This window comes from Rutidosis leptorrhynchoides, chromosome 11 (genome assembly GCF_046630445.1).
Source record: "Rutidosis leptorrhynchoides isolate AG116_Rl617_1_P2 chromosome 11, CSIRO_AGI_Rlap_v1, whole genome shotgun sequence".
NCBI classification, from domain to species: domain Eukaryota; kingdom Viridiplantae; phylum Streptophyta; class Magnoliopsida; order Asterales; family Asteraceae; genus Rutidosis; species Rutidosis leptorrhynchoides.
In genome coordinates this window covers 300,897,886-300,912,954 of record NC_092343.1, presented here as the reverse complement: position 1 = coordinate 300,912,954, position 15,069 = coordinate 300,897,886, and positions in this window count along the sequence as shown.

The following is a 15,069-nucleotide window of genomic DNA, read 5'->3' as shown; positions in this document are numbered from 1 at the left end:
GACGATTCCTCAATAGGCTCTTTTTCAGGCTCGTAGCCTGAGTAGTCACCATTGTAGTTAGGAAGGCTTTGAATAGCTTCCCATTCAGAAGTACTCGTTGGTTTATATACCGGTGAATGATTAGAGCCAGAGTCAGCAGAATCAACAGGTGTCGCATTTGAATGTGGTGGCATAATTGGAGAGTAGACAGAGTTCTCGGATTGGCTCGGCATTCTAAGAAATATTAAAGAATTTAATAAGCATAGTTTCTAAGGCATAGTGTAGCATTAAACAGTTAAAGGCAACAATTAAAGGCACTATGGTCAAGGAAAGTTGTAGTCCTACATTGCTAAGGTACCTAATTGTATAAGGCACACATAAAATGCAATCCTGGTTCTCTACAACAACCTGCTCTGATACCAATCTGTGACACCCCCAAATAGGGCCTGGGGTATTTGTGTCTAATTATATCAAATCACAGTTGTATAAACGAGAACGACTCTACATGAGACGTTTTGTTGAGTTTTGCAGCAGAAGATGAATATGTCTTTAATTGATATGATATGTAATGGAGACTCCAAGCATAGCAAGCAATCATCATCAAAGCAGTAGATATACAGCGGAAGCAATATTTAAGTACCTGAGAATAAACATGCTTAAAAAGTCAACACGAGGTTGAGTGAGTTCATAGGTTTGTCATAAATAATGATTTCAGTAATAGTGTTAGACCACAAGATTTAGTTTGTAAAGTAGATCTCGCAAGATCCAAAAGTTGATCTCCCGCAGGATCAAAAAGTTATGCCAGTGCGTGATATTTAGACTAAACGTTGTTTGCCCCGTGACAAGTTGTTCTGTCCTTGTCGTTTTAATTTCATTATTAAGTAATACAAATACTTAGTCAAATGTATCGGGGACGTTACTTCCGATAGGCCTATCCCCAATAATTAAGAATGCCGCAACAATTAAAAATATCACTGTAGGGACTTAGTCGGACATAGCCGGGTATAACATAGTTTAACAGTTTGGTACTGATATTTAGACTAGAATTTCAAGTTTGCCCCGTAACAAGTTATCGTTTATACATTTCGGTTGGGGACTTCCTGGTCATAGGCCAACATATCACAGTTTAATAGTTGGTACTAATATTTAGACTAGACTTTCAATTTTGCCGCGTAACAAGTAATCGTTTATACTTGTCGGTTGGGGACTTGCAGGTCATTGCCCAACATATCACAGTTTAATAGTTGATACGTGTAAAACAGTTATAAAATTTGCGCATGTATTCTCAGTCCAAAAATATATAAAAAGGGAGCAGATAAACTCACGATACTGATACGATAGTTTGTAGTAAATTTGTGTATGATGGTACTGAACAAGTGTGGAGTTGTCCTCGGATTCACGAACCTATATCAAGTTTATATATTAACACATATACTCGTAATCGAATAAGTTTATATATATTATTTCACTTGTTATATATTTCTATATATATATATATATATATATATATATATATATATATATATATATATATATATATATATATATATATATATATATATATATATATATATATATATATATATATATATATAAGCATTTGTTTGATAAAATGTTTTTAATAATGATAATGAATAAAGAGTTGTATTATTTTGTAATAACAATAATAATACTATTAATTAGATTTAACAATGAAGTTGGAAATAATTATCATTAGTCATTTTGTTAGTAAGAATGATGATAGTAATATTCATAAAAAGAATGATAATGACACTAAAAATGATGATAATATAAATAATGATAATGTTGTAAATAATGTAAATTTTAAATAAAATGATACTTTTAAAATTGATAGATTTTTAATAAAAAGATAAATGATAATTTTTGATAATAATGATACTAGTGGTAAAAATAATATTAATAATAGTATAGTTTTAATGATAGTAAAAATGATAATTTTTTTTGTACAAATAACGATATTAGTTTTAATAATAACAATACTAATAATGATAATTTCACTTATGATAATAATAATACAATAATAACACTACTAATAATACTAGTAATAATAATTTTAGTAGTAACAATAATAATTTTAATACATGGTAACTTTTATTAGTAATAATAATTTTATCAATAATTAATAATACTAATGATAATATTTAGTAATAATACTAATAATAAAAATAGTAATTATAATAATAACAATAATAATAATTGGAGTGAGTAACTACCTTAAGAGCCCCTTTTAAATTTTTTTTGCCACGAACCGGGTTCGAACCCGTGACCTCACGCTCACACGCTAACACCCTTAACCATCCCTCCGTTCCTTTTATTTCTTATTAAAACACAACTCAAAACTATATATCCAATATTTCTATCTATTTCACCTTCTTCTTCTTCTTCACCACATCAATCGACCCAGGATCTAGTCAAGCTACCCACTAACTTATTACTTCGTTCTAGGAATTGAAACTTATACAGAAATGATTTATTATTGATTGAGTTAAATAAAAAAAAAATTAAAAACACTCCTGTTGGTAGCGTCGCTGTTTCTATAAAAAAAAATTGATTTTCGATTTTTATAACATTATAGAGAAAGATTATAACACGAAAAAGGTTTTAAATCACTCCTATAAATTCTTTGAATCTTCAATTTCAACTGAAACATAAAAACAAACTCGAATTTCTTCATGAACAATTTGTTTGACTTTTTAAAATCAAGGTTTGACTTCAAAATTGGAATTCGATAGGAAGAAGTAGGAGTTGAGATTTTGCAGAAAGAACAATCAGACGTTTCCTAACAAGATTGTTTTAACTGATTTTGAAATGGAATTTGAAATCGTGGTTTTGAATAATTGATCAATAAACAGAGATATTGAGTTTTATTTTTAAATTTCGATTTGATTTATATTGACAGTAGTTATAATCAGTATTTATATTGTAGTAAACCACTAAATTAATCAGAAAAACCTAATCTAATCAATTTGTTTGATAGTAGTAATGGAAATCGACTAGATACATCAGAATTTCAAGAAAAATAATAGATAGTAGATGAATAAAAAATGAAAAGCAGTTGGTACACAGATACAATCGTGATTAACCAGGAAAAATTAGGTATTTGTCTGTCTTTATTTATTTTATATATCTGTATTATTGTATTAGATATAAGAATAATAATATTGGTTATATTAATATAAATAATAATAATAATAATAATAATAATAATAATAATAATAATAATAATAATAATAATAATCCTAATAAATAAAGATAATAACAATAATCTTATTGATAATGATAATTGTAATAAATTTATTAATAATTAATAATGATAATAATAATAAAAATAATAATTATAAAAATGATAATAATGATAATAATAATAATAATATAAATTATGTTATTCATATTAATCATAATGATAAATAATTTTGATAATAATAATATTAATTGTAATGACAATACTGATAATGATAATGATAATATGTTAAAGATAAGAAATGATAATATTGTTTTAAACCATATTAATAATAATACTAATACGTAATTCTTTACAAATATTTGTTCGCGAATCGTCGGAAATTGATTGAAGTTTAAATGAATCAGCTCAACATTTTTAAGACTCACTTTAATGTGTCGAAATTATAAAAATTAGGTTTAAACATAGTCGAAAATTTTTCGGATTGTTATAGTACCTACCCGTTAAAAGAAATTTCGTCCTGAAATTTAGTTGTTGCCATCAGTCGGCGTTGTTCATACATAGACGAGGATTTTTAAGTTTTATTTGGTCTTCACGTTCCCTGGTATGCTCGGGGCCTTTCGTGAATTCCAACGGATAGAATATTGTTTTGTTTCAAGAGTTTAAATCATATGAATCCATAAATTTTATGAAGTGCATTTTATTATTAATGCTGAGGTTATCTAAAGGATTTAACAAAAGTGTCATTGATTAGGTTTTCTCAGAAAGAGATGATGACACTATGTAGGCATTTCAATATACATGAAATGTGTTATGAATGAGCTTATCTAAACCTTGAGTGTTTATGCCACAATATTAGGGTAGACAAAATAGAGAGGAGTTCATGAAAATCATAATCATGAAATTTGATAGAGATCGTCATTCTTTACAACAAGAATGATGAATATGAGTTGAAAAATAGAGTTTTACCAACATTGGGTAATATGGATAAAATATTTCGATTATAGGAAGAGTATAAACGAAGCTATCGTAAAAGGTTGAAATAAGGAAATATCAGTTTGCCTTAACTTTTTTTTTTTTGACATAGTTAAAGTTGATTTCCGGATTTCAAGGAATTAAAGAAATCTTCGAAATCTTTATAAGATTTGATTCTCCGGTAATTACGGAAATTAGGATTTTCTTTAATTAAATGCGGTGAATTGCCTCGATTGCTGTGTCTGGAATTTTGCTATAAATTAGCTTCTTCCGTTTCATTATCTTCACCACTTCTATACTTTCTTTCTCAATTCATACTTCCAAAAGTTTTGTTAATATGCTCAATCCAGTTCTTGTTCTTCACCTTATATTGGTTATCGCCACAATCATCCTTCTTTTCCAACTCCCACCAGAGGAGTCTGTTTACTTCTATTATGCTCTAGGATTTATTGTGTTTTTAGTTCTCCCGTGTCTTTATATTGCTATACGCATTGATATACACGATTTGTAATTTCGGTGTCATTATCGGGCTTTATATTTTTTCTTATATGTCGGAGCTTCATGCTTTTGTAAACCAAGTAACGGTCCAGAATTCGTAGGTGTGAAGTTTCGAATGAACATAATATACAAAGCAGAAGGAAAGGTAATAACACGATTTGATTTGTCAAATTACCAGAATATCCGAAAAAGACCGAATCATCAAGAAAAATATTTTCTTGATATGTTTAGAGTTTAAATAGAATGTAAGAGTCGTGTAACATGGCAAATCATGATTATAAAGTCTATGAATCATCATCTTCCATTAAAAATTTAGCATGACTTACTGTAATATAATCACGTTAGCCTGACGTCATTATATTATACTAACTCATGCTTCAATTCCCAACACTCCTTCAAAACATTCATAATTTAAACTTGAATTTTACAGAATATTGAAACTAAAACAGTTTCCTTTATGATGTGATAAAGATATAGCAAGGAGACAGTTAATTGCGGTCAAGAATCGTTATAAAGATATCTTCAGAAATATAGAGGATATTTATAACGAAAGATACCGTGATATCTTAGAATTTCTAAGATCTAATGACGAGGAAAATTCTTCTGTTTCCTCTGCATTTAATGCAGCCATATTTGAATCATTGGTTATCAATCCGAGATGGTTTCAAGAAATTTTATTTTTAGATGATTAAACGCTGATTGTAATCGTCAACGGATCTAATGGTTAACGAATAGGTGTTCTTGATTTCAAAAGTAATGAATGATGAAACAACCCAACCCATACTCCATACGATAATTTTTTTTAAATATAATACACATTTACGCGCCAATTAAATATGTAACCCATTCCACACGATTCGTCAAAACACACTACGAGTTTAATGTCTACAAAAAGGCACAAAGGCCATTAACGAATGTGATACAAGTTTGACCAACAACAAATGATAGTTTATAACCCAAAAGACACTCGAGCATGGTTTGGGGCTAAACTACCCAAAATGTTCGGCCACTTCAAAAGCTATCCCAAAAGCACCCCCTGTCAACATAAACGGGAGACAACTAATCCAACCGTATGCCCTTACCTTGTCCAAGCCGGAACCTATAAAATGGTAAACAACGAGAGGGTAAGCAAGGCTTAGTGAGTGCAACAATTATACATACATATATATAACCTACTTACTTGCAAACACGTACCAAGTCCGCATACATACTAGTTACACAATTAGCATACCCTTCACATGTATAACGCTAAGTACCACGATAACAAGACTAGTATAACAATAGCATATAACACAACAATACAATATGCTAAACACAAATATAACGATGATGTTCACAACATCCATAGTACTCGAGATCTCAAGGCTAGCCCAACGAATGGTATCGTCAACATCGAACTTAAACCCCATTCGCCTACATTAATGTGGTATCGTCAACACCGAACTTAAAACTCACATATGAGGTATCGTCAACATCGAACTTTAAACCCTCATCAACTCACTACAATAGTCGTATGGCATCGTCAACATCGAACTTTAATTCCATACGTAATTTATCGCCAACAACGAACTTTAAACCCTCATCACAACACAATATACTCTAGTGTATGGTATCGTCAACAACGAACTTTTAACCCACACCCCACAAGTAAATAAATTATATACATACACATATAATTATTCCACTCACTTTGTCACAAGGATGATGATTTAGCACTTCCGAGCTTCAACGCAATGTACCTAAATCATTAAGTGCACATTGAATTTCACAACTAGTGGGATTAACCACAATACTCCCACTTGAGCATTTAATGTCCCAATTTGCATTAAATGACTCCACTACTCACAACCGCCCATAAATGGCCAAGACTCGACTTTAATCACTAAGACTAGTGAATTAAAGTCTATTATCTTCAATTAACACAAAACTTAGGGTAATCCATACCCATTTCATCCCATTAGGTCAACTAGTACATTTTGACCCATTTTAACTCACTTAAACTCACAATCAAGTCAAACTTACCCATTAACCCTTCTCTCATAAATCTTAAAGCGCATTAGTGACTAACAACACCAATTGACACTTACAACCTCAAATCACAAGGCCAAAACCCTAGATTATGGCTATTAGGGTTTAATTACAACAACATAACCCAAACTCACTCATTTTACCCTTAAATGGGTCATACAAATCACTAGTACCCAAAACCCTAGTCATTAACCAATAAAAACTCAAACTTAGAGTTAGAAATTACAGAGACTATCAACACATAGCTAGAGACACAAGGAACAACTTTAAATCTCGCTCCTAGGTTTGATTCACAAATCTCCAACTTCAAATCTCAAGATCAAGCTAGGTGGGTTTTGTGTTTTGGGAGAGAAATAGGAAAGAAAATGGAAATGAAAATGAAATAAATGGATGTGTGGTGGAGAGTTAATGCTCCCACCAGATTTACATGTCAAATTACCATTTTATCCCTCAAAGTCATTTAATTTAAGCTAAAATCGGAATCAGAACTGCAGGACTGGCGCGGCGCGACACATAAAGGGAAAATATACCCTTCTTAAGCCAACTTCTAATCCCAATTTGCTTGTTATGCCGCGGCGCGGCCCAAGACTAGAACTGGACATCTCGGCCAACTTATACACTTTTCGATTTTATTTGATTCGCACACTTAAAACCCGCTTCCTACATTCGCCTAAACTTCAACAATAGTCTCATAAGACTTAACGCTATCAAAGCCCATGTATACCCTTGTAGGTGATAGTTATGCGAGGTGTATATAAAATAGCTATTATATTTTAGCAGAAAATACTATTAAATACGATACAATTTTACACAAGATATTTATTTATTTATAGAATGGATACACTTAAACCTTGCTACAACACTTATAGGCAGTGTACCTAATCGTAGAGTAGTGTAGTTTTTAGTAAGTCCGGTTCGTTCCACAGGGAAAATCTTTAAACAAAGCTTAACGCTATATTAGTTTACTTTTATAAAAATACAAATATATATATAAGTAATATTATTATTATAAAGGGGGGTTTTTACCGTTTAATGACCGGTTTGTCGATTTTAAAACTTTAGTCGCAGTTAAAACCAAATGTAAAATATTAAAAATAAATACAAGACTTAAATTAAAGCGTAAAGTAAATAACAATAATGAAATTGCGAATAATAAAAGTGCGATAAAATAAACTTGCGATAATTAAAAAGTACGATAATTAAAAGTGCAATTAAATACAATAACAATAAAAATGCGATAATTAGAAGTGCAATTAAATATAAAATAAAGGAAATTAAATATGAAATAAAAGAATTATGCTTATTTAAACTTCTGTAATCATGATGTTTGACGTGTTGATTTTAGTTTTATGCCCATGGGTTAATTGTCCTTTGTCCTGGATTATTTAATATGTCCGTCTGGTTTTTGTCCATAACAGTCCATCAGTCATAAATATAAAGTGCGAGTGTCCTCGTCAAATTATCCCTATACCCGAAGTTAAATATTTCAACTAATTGGGGACTTAAACTGTAACAAGATTTTAATACTTTGTTTAATAATTACACCAGGATGTCGACTGAGTGTAACCCAAGATTTTAATATTTTGTTATCAATTATACCAAGTGTCCTTGTACATAATTTCACCCCTGTTTTAATTATTCTAGTGGCTATTAATCCATTCCCGTATCCGGTTAAATGAACGATTATTCGTACATATAAATACCCCGCCCATCGTGTCCGATCGAGTGTATATGGTAATTTATAGGGACGCCCAATTGTAAATCTTTATATTAACATTAACAAACTATCATTTAGTTAAACAAATATAAAGCCCATTAATAGCCCATAGTCTAATTTCCACAAGTGTCGTTCTTTTGTCCAAACCCCAATTATGGTACAAAGCCCAATTACCCAATTTTAGTAATTAGCCCAACATCATGATTACTTCGGATTAAATAAGCATAATAATAACTTAGCTGCGAGACATTAAATTAAAAAGGTTGAACATAACTTACAATGATTAAAAATAGCGTAGCGTTACACGGACAGAATTTCGACTTACACCCTTACAATATTCGCTAACATACCCTTATTATTAGGATTAAAATTAAAATTAAAATTAAAATATAAATATAAATATTTACGTATAGATATAGAGAGGATGGATATATGTTGGTTTTTGCGATCAGAATTCGTTTTCTTTTATAGGGAGTTTCAGAATTTGGGGCTCCGCGACTCGCGGCATTTTTTGCCTTCAAACTCCGCGAGTCGCGGAGTATGAAATTCCAGCTCACTCCAAATTGGATCTTATTCTGCCGACGGTTTTAAATATTAATATAATATATATATAATTTTTAAGAATTATTTATATATTATATTATATTCATGTGCATAGTTGACTTGTAATTTTTAGTCCGTTGCGTCGAGCGTTGAGAGTTGACTCTGGTCCCGGTTCTGGATTTTTGAATGTCCTTGCGTACAATTTAATATCTTGTACTTTACGTTTTGAATCTTGTACTCTTGTAATTTCGAGACGTTTCTTATCAATAATTGGAACCTCTTTGATTGTCTTTTGTACTTTTGAGCTTTTTGGTCGTTTGCGTCTTCAATTCGTCGAATCTGTCTTTTGTCTTCACCTTTTATTATTTAAACGAATATCACTTGTAAATAGAACAATTGCAACTAAAAGCTTTTCTTTCTTGAGGAATAATGCTATGAAATATATGTTCGTTTTTAGCATTATCAAATATTCCCACACTTAAGCGTTGCTTGTCCTCAAGCAATATCGTCTTGAAATACTAGAATCACTTCTTTATTCTTCACACTTTGTACATCAGTGATTTCTATACGGCGGTATAAACAATGGTAGTAACGATATGGTTTACAGTCCCACATGACTATAAAAATTTAGATCCATTAAGGAAATTGGATCTTTATGAAAACATTTGATCTTTTGAAAATTAAATCTAGTTTTTACCCTAGATAAGTTTTCCGGAATAACCCTTCACCGGTGTTTGCAAAATATTTTTGTGGGTTTGGTGGGTTTCAGATTTGAAAATTTTAGCTCAAAACTTGCGATTTTGTGTCACCCACTTGCTAACCTTGTATTTGGAAAGCAACACGTCCAGTTTACTTGTCCCGTATATTACCTTTCGGTAAACTACCGTCCGGTTGTAAAGGAAAGCGTTGAACAAGTAACTGTTAAGGCAATGTCCCCTGACATGCTTTTAATTATGGTCTATAACGTGTCGGACGCAATTACTATCCTTGGTAGGAGCAATAGTAAAGCTCACCCTTATGATTTTTCGATCTGGCACAAGGTCCTGTCTTTGACCACTATGCAACCACCGTTCTTACGGTTGACACCCGATTTAGTTCAGGTGACCTAATGAATTCCAGGTGAATTCCTAGGATTTTACGTTCAATGGTAATGAACGCATTGAAAATAGGGTTTTCAGAAAACAAATCGGTTTGTAATTTTGATCAAAATATTTTCTCGTTCAAGCTCGAGTTTAGATATCATTGAATTCCATGAGTTTGTAATTCTCAATCTTTAAGGTCAATCTCAAGGATTGAGTAATATCAGGCTTAAAAGCTGATTTTTGATCTTTTAAGGAGATTATCCTTTCTGGGGATCTGATTCATTAGTCTTATCAAGCTAATTTGCACGGTGCCTCCCCATTTTACGAGATAAATCCTTCTCATGGTTAGAATAAATCTGACCACTTGGCGACCCTGTTTAATGCCGAGGTCCGTGGATTTCCTGCTGATTTTAGTGATGACTTTTCTAGATTTTTTGTCAACCTACAGCTGGTCTGGACGACAACTTCTTGACCTAAATCAAGAAGCGCGTGTCTTTTTTGGAAGACTTTACTTCCTTTTAATGATGAAATTGATTCATCGTGTAGATCTATCTTTTCTTACAGTAAATCAGGTAAAACTTTTTAGTTTAGTCCAAAGCAAAAGTATTTTCAGTTATTTGTACAAAAATATGTGATATATGTTTTGAATAACTTGGAGAATTTCCCACACTTGGCTTTTATTTTCCTTTTTATTGTCCTCTATTCCATTTTAAATGAATTTTAACATTTTGGTTTGTTTCTCAATTTATGTCTTTCTGAGGTAACAATAATTTCGGTGTTAAAACCTAGTTTTATCATTCATAAATATGTATAAACATGATTTTGAGTTCATTTAATTGAAAATTTTGAAAAATTTTACTAGAATTGGGTAGTCAGTATATAAGACTAGGGCTGTTCTTTATTATCAGAGAGCACTAGATTCTAATACAACTACTGCTTTACTAGTATTTTTAATGGTAACCAAGTGTTTAAGATAAAAATTATAAAATCCGAAAGAATTTAACCCCTTCCCACACTTAAGATCTTGCAATGCCCTCATTTGCAAGAAATCAGTAACAATTTAAATTATTGAGGGTGATTGAAGGTATTTCGTATGCCCGAGAGACATATTAAATTAATGTGGCTAATGTGTTATGATCCAAGTCGGGTCATACCCAATAACAAACTTACCGACACCTTATTCGTATTTGATTTTAACGATTGGTTCATTGATCAAATACGCGACACTTGAACTTTAAGAAAAATGGTTTTCTTAAATATTACTTGATGTGTATACATATATAAATTATGGAATAATTTATATAATATGGATTTAATTATTTATAGGTAAATAATTAATAAGTTTATGTTACATTTTTATATAAATGGATTTTATATATTAAGATGTATATAAATATAATGGAAGTTTATAAAAGAATTTTATAAAAACTAATTCTTTTATAAAACATATTCTATTATACTTGTTGAGTAAGTGGCATTGGAGTCTCAAAAAAATGCATCCATTTTGACTAGCCATTTGAATGGATACTTGGATTTTCAAGAACCATAAGTATCTAAGACTTCTTGGAGACCAAAGAGACTTTGAATACACATCAAAACACACAAAAAAAAAACTGCATTCTCTCCCAATTCTGCTGAAACAGGCCGTGGGGTTTGAGGCAAGAGAAAGGGTTCTTTTGTTAATTTTGCAAGCTTATTTCAAGTGTTAATTAAATCCTAACTAAAGCTAAGGTGTTGGTACACAAGTTTGGGGTATAACTACTTGAGGTTTCATGCTTTTGAAACTACATTCATCATCATTCTTTTGGGTTGCTGCTGTCCAGAAATTAGTGAGCAAAGAAAGGGGTTTGTAGCTTTGTTAACAAGGTTGTTAAGGTTCTAAAGTCTAGCTAACTTAAAGGGTGTTGTTAGTGCATCAAAGGCTTGAAGTTCTACACATATCTTCATCATCTTATAAGCATTTTGGACAGCCCTTAAACTTGTTTTAAGGAGGTATAAACTCTTCCTTTCTTGTTAGTTTGTAAGCTTATGTTCACAACTTGATCCTATTGGGATTTAACTTTAAATTGGTTTAAAGATTAACAAGTTTAATTGGTAATTACACGCTTCCGTTCATAATGATTCCTAAAAGGTTTTAAGACTTATAAAAACTTGTTAAAATCCCAACATTGGTATCTAGAGCCGAAGTTGTTGAAATATGCTTCGAAAAGTTGTTTTAAACCCACTATATTTGCAATCTTTGAACATGCATGAATGTAGATTGCAAAAATCAATGGGTTTGGGTGGGTTTATGTATTAGGCCGAATTGTTTGGGTTCCAAAAGTGGGTTTTGGGCCTTTTCATTTGGTCTTATTTGGTTGCATGTTCATGTTCACAATCATAGCCTTGACCTTGTGTTGAATGCATGTTATGGTTGAATGTTTGGTTGATTTGTAATATTCATTTGGTATGTAATATTAATTCATTCAATTGGTTTGTAATAGTTATTCATTTGGTTATGTAATTTATTTTATATTTGGTATGTAAAATAGATTAGGTTGTATTTTTATTTTCTAGATAAAATGTATTAGGATACATATTTTGTAAAATGAAGATACAAGATAATGAAGACTTGAAGAACACAAGGAGCATATGGATGCAAGGTTAAGTGGGAGATTTGAAATCTCCTACTTTGTATTATTACCCCTTAACCCGGTGACATTTGTTTTCGGCTAAACAAATGTCCACCAAAATGGCTAGATTGTGAACATACTTGTTTTGCATGTGTGGTTGTTTGTTTGTTTATTGTATTGTATGTTTGGTTGATAAAATTAGTCACACATGTTAACAACAAACAAAACGAAAATTTAATTGGTTAAATTAGACGAATTAACGACATGCAAAACGGCAATTTAAATGGTTAAATTGAAAAAGGCAACTAAAGACCTTAATAAATGGTTATTAGGAACAAGAAAATGATAACAAATATAAATTGGTTTATATCAAGTAATTGGCTCAATTACAAGACATGAAATTGGTTTTTCATAAGTACCATACACTAAATGCATGTTGGTGTATGGCATAAAAGTTTTCTCAAACTAGAATTAATGAAAACCTAAATCCCTTTTACTAACAAGGTAAACAAGTTTAACGCCATCCTATTGTGTGACACTTGAAAGTATTAGGGAACTCATGATGGGATAAAGGTCACCTAACCGTTATGAGCAAACTAATATGATTAAGGTAAATTTCGCATGCTTGTGGGATAAAGGTCACCTAACCACTTGTATGTTAAATTTACAAGTCTATACAAGTAGGAAGACTTGATTTGGGAATCATGAACTTAGGGTCACCGAAGCATGAGGAACAAATAGGCGTTGATGGGATAAATATGCCATGCAAAAGGATTGCATGATCCCATACTCTAGAAGTTGCAAATGGATTGCAATTGTCATTTATTGACTACCTAGCTAAATCAAATTGCGGGATAAAGGTCATCTAACCAAAATTTGGTTTACCGTTGGATTCTAGAATTTAATAATTCAATTGGATTTAAAGGGTATTGAATGTTAAATTAAAATTAATACTTAAACGAACTTTGTTAAATTTTGTAGATGGCCGCCAATAACAACAACATGCAAAACGCACCTATTAACTTGAACAACCTATCGTTAAGGTCTCTCCTCGAGAAAGACAAACTCAACCATACGAACTTTATGGATTGGTTCCGCAATCTTAGGATTGTCCTCAAACTTGAGGATAAGGCGTATGTGTTGGAAGACCCCATTCCCGATCAACCCGACGAGGATGATACGGAAGGCATGGCTTATTGGGATAAGTATTGCGCCGATTCGGTGCAAGTCGCTTGCCTAATGCTTGGGACTATGATACCCGAACTCCAAAAGGATTTTGAACATCATAGTGCATATGACATGATTACGCAATTGAAGGAGATGTTCCTTCAACAAGCACGTGTCGAGCGCTTCGAAACGGTTCGAGCGTTACATGCATGTCGTATGGATGACACCCAATCCGTATCCTCTTATGTCCTCAAAATGAAAAGCCTTATTGATCGCGCAAACCGTCTTAATCTCAACATATCTAATGAGTTAGCCACCGATCTTATCCTTAACTCCCTATCAAAAAGGTTTGATCAATTTGTAATTAATTACAATATGAATGGGATGGATAAGAGCATAGGTGAGCTTCACGGTATGCTTCGAACGGCGGAAACTAGCATGGGTAAAAGGGCTTTAGCCGTGTTAGCAATCGATCAAGGTGGATCCAAAGGTAAGACCTCTAAGCCAAAGGTGGCTAAGAGAAAAGGACCCGCCTATCAAGGCAAAGGGAAGGGGAAGATGGTTACCCCAACCATCAACAAGGCTAAGAAGCAAAAGGTAGCTGAGAAGGCAAACCCCAAAGAAGACCCGTGTTTCGGTTGCGGTGAAATGGGTCACTGGAAGCGAAATTGCCCGGTCTATCTTAAGGAGTTGAAGGACAAGAGGGATGCAGGGCAAACCTCAGGTAACATATATATGGTATATATTGAGCTTAATATTACTTCTTCTAATACATGGGTATTAGACACAGGATGTGGAACTCATATTTGCAATTCTTTGCAGGGGTTCAAAAGAAGTGATCATATGGCGGGAACATCAAGTCTCTATATGGGCAATGGTGCAAAGGTGCATGTTAAAGCTCAAGGAGATTTTGTTTTGAAGCTTCCAAGCGGATTGGAACTTATTTTAGAAAATGTTTTGTATGCTCCGGATTTGTGTAGAAACATTATTTCTATTTCTCGCTTAAAACAATGTGGTTTTAATCTTAATTTTGTTAATGATGATATCCATGTTTATTTAGATAATGTATTCTATTTCAAGGCTTCGCCTTCAAATGGAATTTATGAATTGGTTCATGATGATGCATCATCTAGTAGCTCAATATACCATACTAGCACCAAGAAACTCAAAAGGGATTTGAGTGATTCCTACTTATGGCATTGTCGCCTTGGTCACATAAACAAGAATCGAATACATACACTACAAAAGAATGGACTTTTGAAATCA